Below are 19331 nucleotides of genomic sequence, written 5' to 3' on the forward strand. Positions count from 1 at the left end.
AATCTCTTAGGGGTGAGCTGCAAAAACTTCAGGTATTAGATCTGACAAAAACACGTTCAAACTTTGTTTCTTAGATATTTTGACACTGTCATTCATTTCTTATTTTTTTTTGAAAGAATTAACCGATCGGAAATTGTTTTTTCATTTTATTAGCAATTAAGGAAAATATATTTTTTTAATTATTTTTTAAAAGTTGGATTTTTTGAAAATTAAGCGAAAGATTGAAATTTCATTGACTCAATCTGATTTAAAATTTCAAATAAGATTGTAATAAGTCGATGAAATCTCAATCTTTCGCTGAATTTCACGAACCGAACAGTTCCTTTATTTTGAATCTATTTTTATTCAATTACATTGATGTCATGGTATTTTATCAAGCATGGAAGATGTTTTTAATGCATTTTTCGAAAATTTACAAACAATTTAGTATCAAAGAAATGTAAAATTTTATACAGCTAGAGGATAGCACATACAATCAAAAACATCTATAAAAATTTTGAAGTAAATCAATGGTTAAATAGTATTTTTAATGGTATTTCTGTTAGAGCATATTTTTTCACCATGTTAAAAGGTAAGACACCTTAATAGAAAATCTCAAAACATTGGGTTTTGAACTCAATAAAATATCTCTCCAATCGATACAACAAAACGAGGTAAAAATGACGCTGTTTAGTCAATTCAAATATTTAAATATTATTCCTCTTTCTTTGTCATTCCAAAAATAAAAAATAAAATATTTGAGTATTTTGCATCTTTGTTTTTCGTTGCATTATAAAGGCTGGAGAGAAGTTCCTCGAAACGGTGTACATATACATATCTAAATATACAGCATTTTGGTATGTTAGATTCCATTCGTTAATCTTTAATGTAGCTTTCCTCAGAGGCAGATCTGAAAAGGAATTGAAAAGAGATATAGATGATAGTTGAAGGTTTTTCCATGTTTATTTATTTGCATTTTTTTTTTTTTTGTGTTTTGTTTTTATTTTGCATGAAATACAATCCAGCAAGTATTCCCCGAGAAAGGTCAAAAACTAGCAGTATGTGTATGTATATATATAGCGAAAGAGAGATATATAGATAGAATATATATATATAGCTGAAAAGAGTTTCTTTACCAATCTACGATACATGCGAGAATTCGCGATGTTTTCCCAAACAAACTTCTCAGTTTCCACTAACGGTTGCAATTCGCTGCTGGGAATTTACTCTCTTGCATAATTCAAAGCAGAGAAGTCATTAAACGACAGCTTCTGGTGGAGACGACGATCGAGTTGGTTGTGGAAAAAAGAGGGAAGGAATTTGGTGGCGGGCATGTGATATGGCAATGAGGAGAAGACCAAGAAGATGGAGGAGAGGAGAAACTCAACCCGAAATAAAATGGAATAATAAAGGCGGCAAACACTAAAAAAATAATAATAATAAAATGATAATAATAACAAAATAAGAAATAAAATAAAAGGAGACACACCGAGAAGAGAGAGAGAGAGAGAGAGATAAAAGTACCTTTGCCATGTGTGTGTATGTATGGTGTGGTGTGTGTGTGTGTCTCTCTCTTCTCTGGTATCTGCAAGAGATCCAAAGAGAAGCGCTTTGGTTTTCCTCAAATACATTCAAATACGCGTGGTGTTTGTGCCGGAGCACTTGTTGGGAAAATAATCGAGACTTTGATGTGTGCTCTGTAAATACATTCATAAGAGGGATCGAGCTCACAAGTACAAACACCGGCGCATTGCGGACTGATAACTTGGTTAGGTAAACGAAAAGAAGGCCCTTGATAGATGCTTCTGCGGTGGAAAAGAGTTTGTGCAAACGGTGGCAACGGTGGCACTAATAAATTGTGTGGACGAATGTGGCTTACGCGTCAATATTTGCTTCGGCATTAAGTCTTTATTATCGCATTCGAAGCATCTACATTGTTTACGTCGATGCTTCGTGAGTTCTCTCTCTTTCGGATCCTTTTCTTTAAGGCCTCCACGATGCTCTCTGAAAGAGAGAGAGAGAGAGAGAGAGAGAGAGAGAGAGAGAGAGAGTGCGCGTTTAGGTGCCAGCCTCACGCTACACAACTCTCACTTTCACTCTACTAACGATACACTGATAGAGAGAGAGGAATGTACATATGCATACGCACATACAGATTTCAGCAGTCAGTCCTTTTCTGTTCGTAACCCTATCTGATGATATTTCATTTCCATTTTCATCTCCCTTCGTCGAACGAAAGAAGGCTTTATCCATCGAAAGCTCTTCGATTAATGATACACACTCACGTATACTACAAGGCGCGAGTACAAAGGGAGCTGTTCTTCGAAGAAGCAACTCAACCTCCGAAGAGAGAGAGAGAGGAGATAGAAAAGAGAGTAATGGAATTGTTTTAATTGAGAGCTCGGCTATGGCGGTGTGGCCGAAGGATAAACAAGGAACGGTATTAAAGTTTGATTAATTAAATTTTTCAAAGATTAACTTTCGTACTGCGTGAATCATTGAGAATTACTGGGATTTCGAAACTGTTGCTGATCGCTTTGTAAAAGGGAAGGAGAAGGAATAAACTCGCGCGCGTAGAAAATTTATTGAAAATGGGTAACGTTATTGTATTCGTTCCCGATGCTGACTTTATTCGTCGTATTTCGAGCGGTAATAGCGACTAAATAGTTAAGTTGCTAATTAGGAGTGATCAACTACAGCTCTGCAACAAGTGAAACGGGAAGCTTGTCCCGTTATTACAAAACTGATACGTGTATTCCAATGTTGTGAATTCGTAATATGCGTTAACTGGGCCGTTACTTGTTATTGTCCAAGAAGCAGCATGATGAATTAGTTTATGACAAATAGCTAGAAAGACCATTCAATAAATTATGATGCTCGGTTTGGAATAATACCTACTAATTCGGCTTTTTGGTAGGTATATAGATTCTGAAATTTTATGCTTATTAATTGGCGGATGACTTTTGAAAGGGAACTCATACAATTACTTATTCATATATTCCCCTCTTGTTGCATAAATAAATCCTAATATGATGATGTAGTGTATTCGCCCGTTAATATTGAGATTTATGTGGTATTTGGATACTTTTGAGAATGCTTCTTGAAATGACGTGATTTGTCTCCCTCTCATTGTCTTTGAGCGAAGAACAGACACCCTGAATGGCTGTAATTTCAACGCATTCCAAGATGAGTAGCTAGAAAATAATAGAAGAGAAAAATTTCTCATAAATTTTTAAGGGAAAAAAATTGATTTATAAATTTTTTATCATGATTATAATAACCAAGTCAGCTATCGGATGTTTCCAAAATCACTAATTTAACTACGACCATGCAATTTTGGAATTGATATGCTTGAAAATTGTCTGTTTTTCAGGTTTCATTGTCTGTTTATTGTCAGGAAAACAAACTGTTGATCTTTATGTGCAATACAGAATGAGATTTAACAGGTAATGGAAAGACGAATTTATGCACTGCTTAACAAAAATAAATAATACACATTTTAACATTTTTTTTTTCGATTATCTTCAGCATGAATTAAGCTCGCATTCGTCATGACAATAAGTTTATGGGGTCATACAATATCTCAAAATTTATTTTAGGCTAGGTTTGTAACAATGCACTATTAATAATGATCTTGTTTTTCAAGGAACAGTTGAATGACTCCTCAGATTACACCCTAATAAGTTCCATAAACTCTCGATTGAAAACAAGTCTGGAGTTTGTGGATGCTTGTGGTTGGTCACTAAATATGTTAAGATACTCAGCCGATTCGATTTCGCTGCTTCACAGTGAATCTGCTCCTACGTATTTACTGATCCTAAATCAGTCTCGCATATCACTCCCTTTAGAGGCTTTACTACAAGAAATTGTGATATAGTACAATATATGGCGTGATTCCCTCCCCACTTTTTTGGGGACGCAGTAACCATACGTGTTCCCCGTCAGTTGCAAGTCTTATGTAAATGTTTTCATATTAAGCGGGTAACAACATTAATGTACTGATGTTATTTTTGCAATGGTATCTGTAGGTTTACTCCTCGTTATGATTAATTAACACAAATATGATTTTACTGGTCTTCAAGAAGTTCAGTGCAACCAAGCTTTACTCTCTTTGCCCTTACATGCACACTGGAAAATCCCATTCAAAAAAACAGCGGTCTCTCGTTAAAGTATTTGTTGTGAGGAAGGAGTGGCTGAAACTATATGATCACGATCAACCGATTGATCAAAGGTTCTCGTGACATCGATTGCTTTAATATACACGAATTCATATTACACACGTAGACGACCAAAATTAAGTATTTATAAACTTGTGTAAAAGTCATCTGATTTTATAATAAAATGCTAATAACGGAGGAGAATAATACAAATCAGTTATATTTAGGGCATCAAAAATTTATTGGTAAATACAGTAAACTCTCCAACACTATCCGGCCTAGTTAAGAAATAATAATTCCCCGAGATAAAATGAGGAATAATTTACTTTGCTAAAGCGTTTTAAGTGTTATGAATTCGTGTAATGCTTTATCAATTAACAGTAAAATAAATTTGAATAATTTTTGTAAGAATTAAGCCTAGATTAATATTTTGTTTATTTTAAAAGTTTAAATATTCATACTGTACACTTTATACATGATTTTATATTCCTCGCAATTAAGTTAGACATTATTAAATTTATCTTAAAAAATGAGTACAATATTTTTATTCTTGGACTTACTTTTTCTGTAATAAATTTTTAAAACGTACAATACCATAAGAAGGGGGGGGGGTGGTTAGAGATGGTGTATTTATGCAGTAAAAAACGAAACAATAAAAAAACATGAACTATTCTCCCCTCTCCAAGAAAGCCCTGCTTACGCTATTGTACACCAGTACGCTATTGCACCTACAGTACAGTACATAACAAACATTTATAAAATACTGGCCTGTGTACTTGGAGGTTAGAAAATATGAATATGAGGTTTGATAAAGGGTGTTCTTAATGGTATGAGTGGGGTAAGTGAGCATTTATAGAACTTTATGCAATCCGGCCAGCCCTTCCGGACCAGGTATTGTAAAAATCACATTCGAGTCGATCAACTTCGGCAAAAACCACGTTCTTTCCACTTCTTTGGGCTCTCGTTCTTTGCTTATTCCATTCAACAAAGTCAGCAAAGTACTAAGAGATCAAATTGTTGATGCGAACTGTCAAACCGAAGTTTCCTGACAGTGCTGAAGTTTGTGGTTACCGCATCATATGTACTTCAGCTTTGTCACTGGTTTCGAATCCTACTTGGAGCAAAGTTGTCTTTAACCAGCCGCTTGGAATCGACTTGCTCTGCAGTGCGTTCCGTGTGAATATATAAGGTTAACGCTGTGGGAATTGACCATATGTGGTCAATATCGAAAATTGTTCGTTATAAATGTATATAAGTTAAAAATAGAACGCATTTGTATATATTCCACACTTCTGTGTTTTTATAGGCCTATATTAATATCTCTCACAGGTAAAAGCTTCAAATAATAGATAGTTATAGAGCAATGCACTTTTTGTTTTCATCGAGATAATTTTTGTGCGAATTCCGTAGATGCTAGTTGTCGAAATAAATTTTATTCATTAAAGCGGATTGTGTAAAAAAACAATGGTGAAAAATAATAATAACGAAAATCATAATAATAAGGGAGAGAAGGGACTTGGAAGGTTTGTTTAGTAATAACGATGGATGTATGGAACAGGTTTCATCTTTTTTTGGTGCATTTTTGACAGGGAGATGGCCAAAAGCAAACATATTCTTCTGGTACCGTTGACAAGTGACGGGACCTCATCCGACCTTCAATTCTTTCAGGTATTAATATGTTTCGCCTTTTCCCATCCTCTCAACCTGTACCTATCACCATGTGTCAGAATTGCAATTGAGGTATCGGAAAGCCCGAGTTTTGGGGCGTTACCCTTCGTTATTAGTTATTTTGTCTTTCATTTTGCTCATTTTTCTTTTCCCTTTTCGCTTTTGTAGTCATTCTTGTTTTTGCTTTGGCTTTTCTGTCGACACCCACAGGAGCGATCGTTAGTATTTACTTTTAACATTCCTGACTCTTCGGCTCAGCTTCCCGCTGTCAGGTTTGATACTTATAGAGCCTCACTGCTCTTCTAAAAAGTCAGCTAAAGCTGAAGTGGTCCCCGCGGCAATAAGTCTTCAATCTTCTTTTTATACTGCCACGGTTTGTTTTGTTAAGCTGTTTCAAATTTGCAGTGAGAAGTAAATGTTTTCATTGAAAACAATTCATCTTTACTAGACACGATAATCACGAATAAGCAGAAAAAATCATAGAAATCATAGAAATGTTATGTTTAACTGTATGTGACACACACAGATTATGCGTATTCATTTCAATTTTATTTCCTTGCTGATCATGAAATTTGAACTCGTGTATTCGTGTCCGTATAGTTTTTTATTATTATTATTCCCATTTATACAGGGTGTTCGGGTTAAAAGTAATGGCTTACTTTGAGAAAACCACATGCTTACTTATGAAAGTGCTGCAACGTCAATAGGGGATTTCTCCAAGTTTTCTACTAAGGGCATGCATGCTCACCGTCGACAACTGCTTTAAGACGCTTTCCGCAGCAACTGTGCTGACTGCCAACATGGGATCACTGTGATCGGTTGGAGTTGATTTTCTGTGGTTTTCCAACTATAACGTGCAATCGACTCAACGTGCAAACCGATATCCCATTTCAAAAAGTCTCTTCCCACCGAGAGCAATCAGACTTGCAACACTTACAATTCATACTTAATACAGGCAAAAGAAATTGTAGAGTTATTTGCAATAGACAAATGATGGCAGCACTTTTGGAATATTGACAGACATTCCACAGAAACGAACTTGACGATGGTACATAGCACATAACACATTCTGACCTCCACCAATTCGTTAGAAGTTTCTGAGAAAAATGTTCACGAGGAGCATGTGCGGTTTAGTAGTAGCATGTTAGCATGCCACAATATAAGGTTCAGTGTTTGCTTAGGCTGGCTGAATTTAAATCAGTGACGCGTGCTGACCCTTTTTCTACTGACGGTACTTTAATGTACCAGGTGGGATAATTTGTTATGCATTAACTGATTGTTTTTGAAAAACAGTATTTTTATTTTTTTTTAATCTCTAATTTTAACTAAACTGACCTACAATAATAATTTACATAATAATTATTTATTATATTATCATTGCACTCATATTTTCATTTATATTTATTATATATAATTTTCTTCTTATTCTACTTTTCATAAAGTGGTAGATAAAGATTAAATGCCACGTACGAACTGATTGAAATGCGAAGCCTTCCACATGATTTGAAACAGCGTCTGCAACAGTGATTAATACTTCAAATGCTACTAAAAACTTCGCAAGAGATCAAATACCGTTTTGACATTTGCAGAGCCACTAAGACAGGTGCTCTCACAGCCCGAGTGGCATGGTGGTAAGATGCTCGTCTACCATCGTGAAGGTTGTTGTCAGGGTCCCGGGTTCGAACCCAAGGGAGGATATCGATAATATATTTTCCCTGACGAACTCGAGGCGACCACCGATAGACAGCGCCTTCACTTCCAACCCATCTCACTAATGGCAGTAAATTGCAATATAGCGATATGGCCAGGTTTGGTGAAGTAGGTGCTCTCACTGAACTTTATTAACTTGGAAATAAATTTGAAGAGTGGTCCTCTTCAATGCAACTTAAATTTACAAGCAACCATGTGTGTTTCTCTCACTATAAGCCGTTATTTTTGTATAACTTTTGAACGGACGCAAATAATAAAACGAACGTATCGGCTAAATTGGATCATCTACTGTAATGGCATAGGCCTTGAGGGTTTTTGTAACATTTAAAACCGAATAACCAAAGTATCCATTTTTTTACGGTAATTAGATTCTGAAAACTGGCAGCCGTGCATCTATTTCACCAGCGGTAATATTAAGCAACATTTGCAATGTGGTATCCCAGATAGACCTGCACAACTGTTTTTGTATGTCCATCGTTAGAGCGAAGGACGTATTTCTGTAACCAGAGCCGGAACGGAAGGGAGGGGGGCAACTACCCTGGGAATACAAAGAACACTGTTATAAAATTATCGAATTTTGAAGTTGTGGGGATGGCAAAATAATGTTTGCCCGGACGGCAAAATCCTAGTTACGGCCCTGTCTGTAACTATCATGAAATAAGAGCGTACGGAGTCACGGAAAGCATACTAAACAACAAGGTTTTGACCAGTGCACTGACAAGTTGTTTTCTCAGATAATAGCTGAGTAAGTCTAGTCCAGACACCCTTGGCCACTAAAACTCTACCCATGATTAGTTGACCATCCTCAAATCAACCGCGTAACAAAACCTCGTAGATAACTACTGTATTTTAACGTGTATAAGAAACCCTTTTCTGCCAAAAATTGTGTCCCAAAAATAAAGGGGAGGAAGGTTTTCTTATACATGGATAGTATTATAGATATATCTTTATCAAATTTTTCCCAAATTTTAAGCCCAAAAAATCAGGGGTTCCTTATACACGAGGGTTTTTTATACACGTTAAAATACGGTACTTACACAAAAACATTTTTTCTCTAATCATATCATTACCTAAATTAAGGGGACACGGAATGTTCAAAATGAAATATTATATTTCCTTAATGTTTCCAGGTAATGTGTTTTTAAACAGCCTAAACACACGGAATAAATGCATTTTATAGTGTATCTAATCAAATTATTTAGAAGAAAATTATGTTCAATGAATACTTTATTACAAAATAACCGCAAAACTGAAATGAGTTATATTTGTCCCCTGCGTTTCCTATTTCGATAAAATCCGTCCATATTTTTTTTATTTTGCTTCCAAAGACACACACAAACATTTTTAAGCATGCATTTTATGATGCAACAGTATGTGAGGAGAGAAATGAAAACTAAAAAAATGGTGCCAAAAAACGAAAAAAAGTTCTTGGGCTTCTTTAACAAATAATTATTTATGTAGTAAATATTGATGTATTTATAAATGAATGCTTAGTTATATCTCAAACAGGTCATTAAAAAACTAGTGTGTAAAGTTTGGAGTAAATATGTATGAAATTTGGTCCGATGAATAAAATTGAATTGAAAGTTGTTTGGGACATTTGAAATATCATTTTGCGACGAAAAACACAGGAAACTAGGAATGAAGATATTATTTGCTGTAGACAACCATAGTTTTTGAATTATAGAAATTGGAATAGAAAAATAACTGACGAACGAATTGTTATGTGGTTTGTTTAAAAATATTTTATGCGAATTCCGCTTATTTTTCATGATTCGAACGTCCCGTATCCCCTTAACACAATCAACTTCTGATTTGTGACTCTTCCTTATGAGTAGATGCATTCAATGCCTCCATTAGCTCTATATAATAATAGTATTATTTAAAAAAATCCAATACATTGTAATTCTAAAAATAATATTTATTTTTATTCATAAGGGATCATTCAAGTATTACGTCAGCATCGATGGGGGGATTGGGTTCCCGATTTGCTGACTTTTGATGACAAGGCGGGGGGGGGGGGATTTGGATGATGCTTACATCAGCAACCACCCTTTATGAAAATAAGAAATATTCTTAATTGCATCTTACTCGGTGCGCCAAATACGAGAAAAATCTTTCGCTAGTTTGTGGGCACCTGAACTAAAATTCTCCCTATTGATAAGTTCTCTATAGAGCCACTTCAGCGATCTTTAAATGTTTCACGGATCCTTCAAGTGCTCAGAAAACGTGTCCGGGCTGCTTAAGTGCTATGGAAATGTGTCCGGGACGCTTAAGTGCTCTGTAACTGCGCAACGCATCACTCAAGTGATCCGTAATTATGCCACGGATCACTTAAGTAATCTGGGAATGTTCCACGGGTAACTTGAGTGATATAGAACCACACTGGGGGCCGCTTAAGTGCTCTAAAATTGTGCCACATGTCACTCAAGGGATCTCTAAATGTGCCACGGGCCTACTTCAGTGATCTGAAAATATGCCGCGGGTCATTTAAGCAATCTGTAAATGTGCCGCTTAGTTCATTCTTACAAAATTGTGTTTGAGGGGGCAAGCCACATCAGATAACCTTCAGGGCCACATTTGGTCCGCGGGTCAAGGGTTTACCATATATGGCTTAAAGGGTGGGTCGCAATGAATTTCTTAAAGAGAAATTTTCAGTTCTTACCTTTCAAATAGCGTTGAAATTAACAGAAATCGACTATAATAACATATAAAGGTATTTTCTTTCGAAATTTTAATTTTTTTTAAATGTTTTTCTACACTAAATTTTTTTTTTTTCGTCTGGGGGGGGGGGAGGCCCACGAGCCCAGTCCTCTTATGCTCCCTCCCGCGTACGTTTCTGATCCCACCAATATGCGTTAGGAGGTGGGGGGGATTGCTGACGGAATTTTGTTAACAAGGGAGGGTCAAAAATAGCTGAAAATTTGCTTACGTAATACTTGAACGGCCCCTAACCACGTATAATCAGACGAACAAAACAATCTTAAAAATAACAGTTCGAGTCAAATGAATTACTATGTCAATAAAATCTCGAATGAAAGTGCTCAATTCTAACATATTATTCTATAGTTATAATGCAAAATGTCAATTCGTGAAAAGAACATCAAGCTGTAAGAAAACAAACAACATTTAAATCAAGTTTTGATTTATATTTTTTCATTTTTATTTTGCTTAAAAAAAAGGTAACCATAATATAAAATTTATTTTTATTCCCATTACCGGATACAGAAAAAAGGTATTTGAGTAATTCACGACAAAATTAAGTACAAATTTGCGTCAAAAATGATTCGTTTCCCGAGGTGATCAAATTTTACTGCAGGGAGAAAAAAAAAATTGAAATATAAAAATGCTTATAGATTTATTTCACACAATGCAATCTAGGATTTGTTAGAGGCAATTTCGAGGTAACGAATAAATTATTCAAACAAGTAAATTTAAAGAGATACGCGGTGTATAGCAAGTTAAGCGTTAATATGATATAAAATTTATTTTTAAATTCCTATTTTTTTTTTTAAATTGGTTTTCTTTTTACTCATGATTTGCTTGTAAGTGTCGTAGAAATGGAAATTCTTCTTGTAATTGCGAAAAAAAAGAAAGAAGAAAAATGTTCTTAATTTCATTTGATGGTTTTTAGAGTTTACCCGCTGGGTTATCTCTATGTCGTAGAATAATGCAATTTATATCTTTCCACGCGATAAATTTACAGCCAAAATCGATTTTTTTTTTAGTTTTTGGTTCAAAACGAAAAGGAAGAAAATCTTAAGGTTTTTAATACGAAAGGTGTTTACTATGTTTTTAAGGATTTGTTATAATCTAAAATAATATAATATAATAATGAATATTTGCATTGAATGAATTTGCCTCATTAAAAAAGATATTGGTTATCTAGTGATTTCAGATATACTAATAAAACTTTAGAAAACGATAGTGACAAGTTATGAACAGTAATGCTTTTTTCACTTGTTTTTTAATTCATTGGAATTATTTATCAGCTGTGATTAAGATAATTTCCAAGTCACCTTTTATTTATACGATGATTATAAGTATAAATCAAATATTATATACCTTACTGATTTGATCGGGGTTTCTGCGATGACATTGTAATACCTTTCACCATGCAATACTATATTGCATCTCATTATGGTCATCTGTCCCATATACTGTACTTGCAATTTCCATAGCTCCAAAGCATTCAGTCCACTAGGATTCCATTATCAGTTCCTGATATTGCATATCGTGTCTGATATTATCTCCCATACTCTATGCGGATTTGATATCATATCCTTTGTAATCCATATTAGAGCTAATCTTGTTATTTCACTAATGTTTTGCTGGCTTATGTCACATATTATTCATCAGTACGAATTGCTCATGAATCTTTCCAATTAATATCCTGAAAAAATAAAATTAATAAAAAAACTGAGTAAGTATATTTTTATTTTTTTTTTATATGTACTGAATTCAAAAAAATAAGTTCTTACTACTGTATATGCAACATTAATAAAAAAATTACAATTGATTTTTACATTATTTTTGAATTTCTCTTTCAAAGAATTCAAAATATCAAAAGAAGAATCTAAATTTATGTATCTTTTATTGATAATACTTTTCTTTCTCTTCAACCTGAGAAGATATGAAATTATTAAGACATCATTTCTGCTATTTTTATTTTCCTTTTACCGTTTTGAATAGAAAAATACATCTTAGAAACCAAGCAATGAAATTGAAATACATACATTTATCTAATAAAGAAGCGGACAACGAAATGCTGGAGATGCTGAAGAAATCATTATCTCGCTGAAGTTTTATAAGAAAAAGCAAGAAACACAGATAAATCGGAAAGTTATCTAATGTATCGCACAAACTTGAACATGAAGATTGTGAATATTTTAGTTTTTGATTATCTTTGAAGAATTTTCTTAAGAATAAAATTTCTTTAAAGAAAATCAAAGGCATAAAAAATGTAAATACAAAAAGCAATAGCTGGATCTTAATTCTATTTTTATATCATCTCTTGTCTTTTTTGTTATTTTGTATTTATAACTATACATCATCATTTTAAAAGTTGAATTATTTGTGAGAAAGAAAATCAAGACTATATGCGTACTTATATCCTCAATGAATGAAACACTTGAGGTAAAAAAGTTTAAAACTCGTCAATGCTATTCGATTTAAGTATATTAAATCAAATATACAAAGTACCGTATATCTGAAATCGGCCATAGTATGATCACGGAGTTGCAATTGTGAACTTATATATTATCATTAAATATAGAACTGTATAAAAATTTATTGCTGCCCGAGTTCACTTCTATTTTCGCACATTATACTGCATCCCTGTGGTTCTCAACCTAGAGTGATATGACCCTCTTGTGGGGTCCTGGGGTATTCTTGGGGGAGGGGCACGAGTAAAAAAATCAGATGAAAGGGGAGCCACGAGAAGTAATGAGGGGCCACAGAGTGCTGTGAAAAAGTAAAGCTTTTAGTGAAATATGGTTAAAAAAATGTGCCTATATACTTTCAGAATCCAGCAGAGCTGTCCATAGAGCCAAGGCAATCTCAACTCATGAGGCCCATGACAGAGGGTCTTATATCCATAGGAGGCCTGCACGGTGAAATCTGGTGCCAATGATTTTCAAATGCAAGTATGTAAATATGTAAGCTGTTACTTTTCAGCTGAGTATGGAGGACCAGAACATCACTTTACTCGAGCATCCATGATGTTGAGACGGCCATACATAAAGCCCCAACCCTCACAAGAAGGAAGCTCACTGAACTTCAGCCAAGGGTAGGCGCGAACCCAGGGTGACGTGTCGGGAGGGTAGATTTATTGTGTAGGTTCATTGGATCTCCCGTCCCGTATTTTGCAAAGAACTATTTTTCTCCCATATAGTTCGGCTTTTGGGAGGGATGGTCATCCACCTTCTGGGCCCGTGCATGGCCAGGGTTCCAGAGATCAATTTTATTAATAACATTTTTGTTCATTATAAATTTAGTTTTTATTAAGTACAATTCGATAAGTAGAAAGGGTCTCGCTCTTGTATGTGGGGGGTGGGGGGGGAGGAATAAGATGGGGTAGTTCACGAGAAAGAAAAAAAAATTGCTCAAAGGGGACATGGGCTGAAAAAGGATGAGAGACACTGCAGTACAATTTTTACTTTCTTTGATTTTTTGCTGATCTAACAAGTTTTTAGATCATTGTATGTAAATTAGCTATGACTCGAGATTAAATTTTTGCGTGTTTATATCACGCACCACAGTAATCTAAGTAATTTAATAAATATTGCATACTTAAACATACCAATTGTGAGTATTTTAGTTTCTGATTATCTTCGGGAAATTTCCCGTACAATAAAATTCCTTTAAAAAAAAATTAAAGGCAAAAAATTTAAATTCAATAAGCACCAGCGAAATCTTAATTTCTATATTTCTATTTCCATACATTATCTCTTCTTATCTTTTCTTCTTATATATATATATATATATATAACTATACATCAACGTTATTTTACAAGTTGAAGTATTTCTGAAAGTGGGGAGGGGAACAAGACAATGCAGTATATTCTCGAAGAATGACGGACGAAAAAGAATCGCAAACTCGAGAGGGGGGGAAAAAGGTTAAAACTCGTTAATAAGAGCCACAATTCTGTTGTACCTTCTTTCGTTTTTGTTTACTTAAAGATAATACAAAGTATATTTGAAAATGGAGCCTGTATATATAAATTCAGGGAGAAACTTAATTGTGAACGGTTTTTATTTTTATTTTTTTTTGTTCAAGAGGATTTTTTTTTTCTTTTCAGGAGCTTCAAATGTCGGGAGGATTTCGAACATAATTTTCTTCTTCTTTTTTTTCCCGCGGAATTACTTTCCGTATAATATATATTTTTTTTCTATTTCATTTTTACGCATTTTATTTTACTTTTTTTTAAACATTTTCTTTTCACGTACGTATATATTTTTGCTTCCCCCTTTGAGCACTGCTCATCCTCCCTCTTACATTCCTTTCTCTACTCCCCTTCCCCCCCCCCACGTTCTCCCGACGCTCCTCCTCCCACCTCCCCACCGGGAAGATGCCATTGGTGCTTCCTCTGGCGTCCCCTCTTCCGACCCACCCCACTTGGCAGACTGTGTCAACTTGTCCTCCCATTGGCTCGTCCGAATGGCAATAGATGCCTTGGAAACACCATCCTCCGGTTACCAGGGCAACGGAGATGCGGGCAAATATTTGCTCTTCCTATCTGGGAGTCCGTCGGATTATGGTGAGGATGCCCTCCTTGCCTTGACGATGATGACGAATGGAAGCGGCGACGAAACCCAATCTGATAAAAGCCCCGACACGAAAATAACCAGTGTACACTGTAAACGAGCGCCCCCCCGGAAAACCCTACCTACCTGCATGTCCTTTTTCCCACACTATAGCATCTTTTTTTCTACTTTTATTATTATTTTCCATTTCTAAGTGGCGTCTACTATACGAAAATAAAAAACCACATACTCTATGATAATGGCATCTCTTCTTATTCGTATTACTATTTACTTTGTTGGGAATAGAGTAAAAATAATAATAATAATAATAGGGGGAGAGCTAGACAGTTACAACCGAAACCTAAAACGAATAATTATTGTTTTTTAGGTTTTTTTTGCCCACCGACGGGAAGTTTTTGTCCATCAACGGGGGGAATGTACGTTAATACGGGCTACAGGTACCCGAAAGTAATGGCTTATATATGTAGTGAGAGAACCACACGTGATTAGTTACATCATTAGTTTATTACATCAAAAAAAAGGCAACTCCTCGAGTTCATTTACCGTTTCACAGAGTTTAATACGAGCTTTTTTTAGTAGCTCTGCATAGTGGCGTTGGAGCCCTGTATGCAGTGGGTGCTCGAGCTACCACAGTATTTTGTAGCACTGGTAAGCACTCCAGAATTGATTCAGAAATTAAAATCTATATATATATATATATATATATATATATATATATATATATATATATATATATATATATATCCAATTGATTTTTTCTGTGTGTAGCATGTTCTCTATAAAAATCTACAATTTTAGATCTATCATCGCCATATTTTGCATGTATACCAAACGGGACCCAACTTGAGCGATAGGCTACTTTAAAAGTTTGTCAGAGTTGGGCAAATTACAAAAATTGGCAAAAAAAAACAAAACTGTCGGGCAACAATGATTTCTCGGCCTCAACAATCACTTTCGGAATGTTTACTTTGGTTACCGTGGTTCCCTAGCAATGCGTTTCAGATATGTATAGGAGCATGCAGAATTTTCTCGAGGGGGGTTTTCAGATTTTTGTTCCTTCTGGGGGGGGGTTACGTTTTTTCCTGCGAAATAACAATATAACCTTTGCTCGGGGGGGGGGGGGGGTTAGAACTCCAACCCACGCCAATGTGTAGGCCTTTACAATGGTTTGTCACTCCTTTAATGCTGCCAGTATTATGTATAATAGTTCATTCCTTTATAATGATTTTTCATTTTTCCATCCTCCCAGTAATTGAAGAAAACTCGAGCACAGAGAGAACGCCGGGTATTACAGCTAGTATTATACAGTATAAAGATCCAGCGTAGTACCCAGAATCCTAAAACACTTCCGGCGCCTCTGGTTCTGTGGATGTACATACAGTACTCTATCTCTTGCCAAGTATTTAGTAACATATGAGGTGTTATTAAAATGAGCGCCCCGAGAAAAACCCTACCTATTTGCATGTCCCTTTTCCCATACTAGTATTTTTTTACCTTTTTTTAATTTCACATTTCAGTTGTTTCAATGTCTTGCTTGAGTCCAACAAAAACATTCCACGTTTCTATGTTCAATATTGGCTGAGATATTTAAATTCAAAAATCTGAGAAAAGTTTGAAAGAAAACAAACTAACCGAAAGTTTGATCTTTCAACAGTTATCTGATTTGGAATCCAACAAATCTGCTATATTTCAGCTTTCCCTTATTGAATTCAAGAAATATTTCCTTCAAATGATTAAAAAATGCCTGACCTTCTTAAGAGAGCTGTTAACAAAATTCTTTATTTGGCCAAGCTTGATACGGAGTGGAGGTGAAATGTTTGCACTCAACTGGTACTCCATCACCACTACGAAGAAGCCAAGGAGTAAGAAGAGCATACTATTACAGAATACCTGCCACTCATATCTGGGTACCTCCAGTAGCACAGTCATGCTTTCATGTTTCTATAAGTCCTATAAGTCACAGGCACAGAAAAGAAGTTTATTGCCATTATGCAATAATAGGACTACTGCTTTGAAGTTGATTTTATTTGAAACAATAAATAGTCACCCCCACCTGTGGGTTCTACTGAATATCCATTTCCATCATCAGTCAGTCTAATTTATGTCGGAACACACAAATAGAAAAGGCCACAGCTTGGTCTAAAACTGGAAATCTTAGTTTCTTCAGATAAGAAGGTTCTATTTTTTCGACCTAGAACTCAAAATTGAGCTTGCTTGAATTGCGATTGCTTCAAATCGAGGATGAAATCATTCAGGTCATTCTATTCTATGAGGTGAGGTCATAATCAGCTCTGTACAATTCCGATCGTACATCTTCTAATTCATTTTCCTGTGACATTTGTAATTCAGTAATTTCTAAATTAGACTCACTGTGTAGTATGTTTGATTACAAAGTGTTTGAGTCAATAAAATAATCACAGATTAATTTCATAAATGTATTCCGGCGTACAGCACGAAATAAAGAACGCAAACCTCGGAAAAATACTTAATAAATTTAAATTACATACAAAACCTTACATGTTAGCTCGTTTTTAAGAGCAGATTTGGATTCTATACCCAAAAATACAAGAGAATAAATGTATCACATGTCATATACAAAATGGCTGTTGACCAGTGTAATCTACGACCGAAGGATTCAAGACACCACCCTCTATAGTCTATATTCACGACCACACTGGGCTCACGACCACTTGGTTTTGGGGTCGGACAAAGCGTTTTTGGTGTATTCTCTTTGGAATTTTGTGCTCTACGCATTTGTGAAATTTTTTTGTAATTATCGTTGTGCTTTGCCCTCATATATCATGGCATTTGAAGAAAAATTGGAAATTTTCAATTTTTTTCAAATTCACAGCCTCGTATGTTTTTGAGTTTTCAAGATACAAACTTTGTACTCAAAACGAGTTGTAACACATATATTCCTCTTCAAAACTACACTTAGTTCCCTTGAATTAGGTAATTAGTGTTTGAGATACAGTCCTGCTTAGGAACACACAGCTATCTCGATAGAAAGTGTCGCTCATTTGGGCGCGATTGCCTCTCCACACCCAGCACCGATTTCAAATCCATTTTCACGTAAAAAAAATAGTAAGGAAAGCTAGACGGTTACAACCGAAATTTAAAACGAATAATTATTATTTTAATTTCTATTACTGAAATCATTTTTTACAGCAAATAATGTTGTGAGAAATAAAGAAAAAATTAAACTTTGAAGGAAATCTTATTTTTTAAAGTATCCGACTACGTTTAAAACGTCATTTTGGAAGAAAATATCGATTTATTTTTAAAATCCCCATTTCCCTGTAATTCCAAGACAGGCCTTGTTTTGTTATAGCATGACACTTAGAACCGATGTTACGTCCGCTTTCGTGTTGCGTTTTTATATATACTTACAAATACAAACACACAGGTCACAACAGGCAAATTGCCCAACCAAAATGGCTGAAAAAAGATGCCCATAAAAATACAGATCTCAAATATAACCAAAATACAACAACCCAATATACAAGCATATATCACGAAAGAAAAACTAATAAATAATACTTTTTATAATACACTGCCCATAAAACAGAGTATGGTTTTCTTATCTAAGTATGGATAGCTTCTCGATTTATCCCACTATGTTTATCGTACTTGTTTTTAAACGTGTCAATTGTGTAAGAATTCACCACCCCCTTTGGTAAGCTATTCCATTTATTAACAACCCTATTAGACAAAACTCCCTGTGACATCACAACCTGGAATTGTATACTAAACGATACTGGTGACCCTATGTCACTTACAAGTAATCTGTGAATAAAAACTTTAAACGCGTTTTACGAAGAATGCTATTTTTGACATTTTACCTGAATTTTAAACACGATTTATATATAAAAACCTATTCATTGTATCATTGCTAAATTTTAATATAATTTTTTGCTCTATATTGTTGAGATTATGGACAAAATCTAAGGCCTGTCATATGTATCTGTCTTATTAGAGTGTTTCATACGCGATATGCAAAAATGAAATTTTCAAAAATTCACACGTACATCAACACACGTGAGTATAACTTTTATGAGCATACCATACAATCGTTACAAATTTTGGTTCATAACGTGCGTCATCACTAGCTGAATGTACGTACTATAAAAATAACAATACATTTCATTATGGAATTTTTTTGAAATCGTGTTCCGAATATTACATTAATTTTGCTTAAAATTTCACAAAAATGACTTTTTCATAGAAAATGACTAAGGTAGTCCAAAATTTATCATTGTTTTCATCATTTAGATACATTTTCTATCACATACACAAAAATGTTATTAAAGTTCACTCCAGTATCATTTTATAGAAAGGTAGTCGGATAGTTTAAACCATTAAAGTGCATAACAATCAATAATCATGGCCCAAGTTTTTAATGAAAATTTTAGAAATAAATTTTTATTTCAGTTTTTATGCACCGCGCGTGATAGATCAAAATTAATCGTGAGAACAATTTTGGTTTGATTTACGTATTTATGTACATAGCACGATGTAATTTGATGAAAAAGCGATCTATTGTTGCTGTAG

The 19331-nt window shown here is 34.7% G+C and overlaps 1 protein-coding gene across 11 annotated transcripts in view; it reads right to left on the bottom strand.

The window, feature by feature from the left end:
- Nucleotides 1-395: 395 nt before the first annotated feature.
- The window catches only part of LOC149085148 (silk gland factor 1-like), a 171448-nt gene continuing 152512 nt past the window's right edge, over nt 396-19331 (bottom strand). For 10 of the 11 annotated variants that reach the window (XR_016192799.1, XR_016192801.1, XR_016192800.1 and 7 more), the window contains 2 exons: nt 11580-11907; nt 396-889 (listed from right to left, as the gene is read on the bottom strand). The gene's annotated coding sequence lies outside the window, so the exon portion shown is untranslated. Of the gene's footprint in view, nt 890-11579; nt 11908-12250; nt 12269-19331 lie in introns of those variants that run through there. The other variant, XR_016192808.1, reaches the window with a different exon arrangement.

Source organism: Pholcus phalangioides, unplaced genomic scaffold (genome assembly GCF_987345545.1).
Source record: "Pholcus phalangioides strain wild (caught in Gottingen) unplaced genomic scaffold, Ppha-v1.0 ptg000007l_1, whole genome shotgun sequence".
Lineage (NCBI taxonomy): Eukaryota > Metazoa > Arthropoda > Arachnida > Araneae > Pholcidae > Pholcus > Pholcus phalangioides.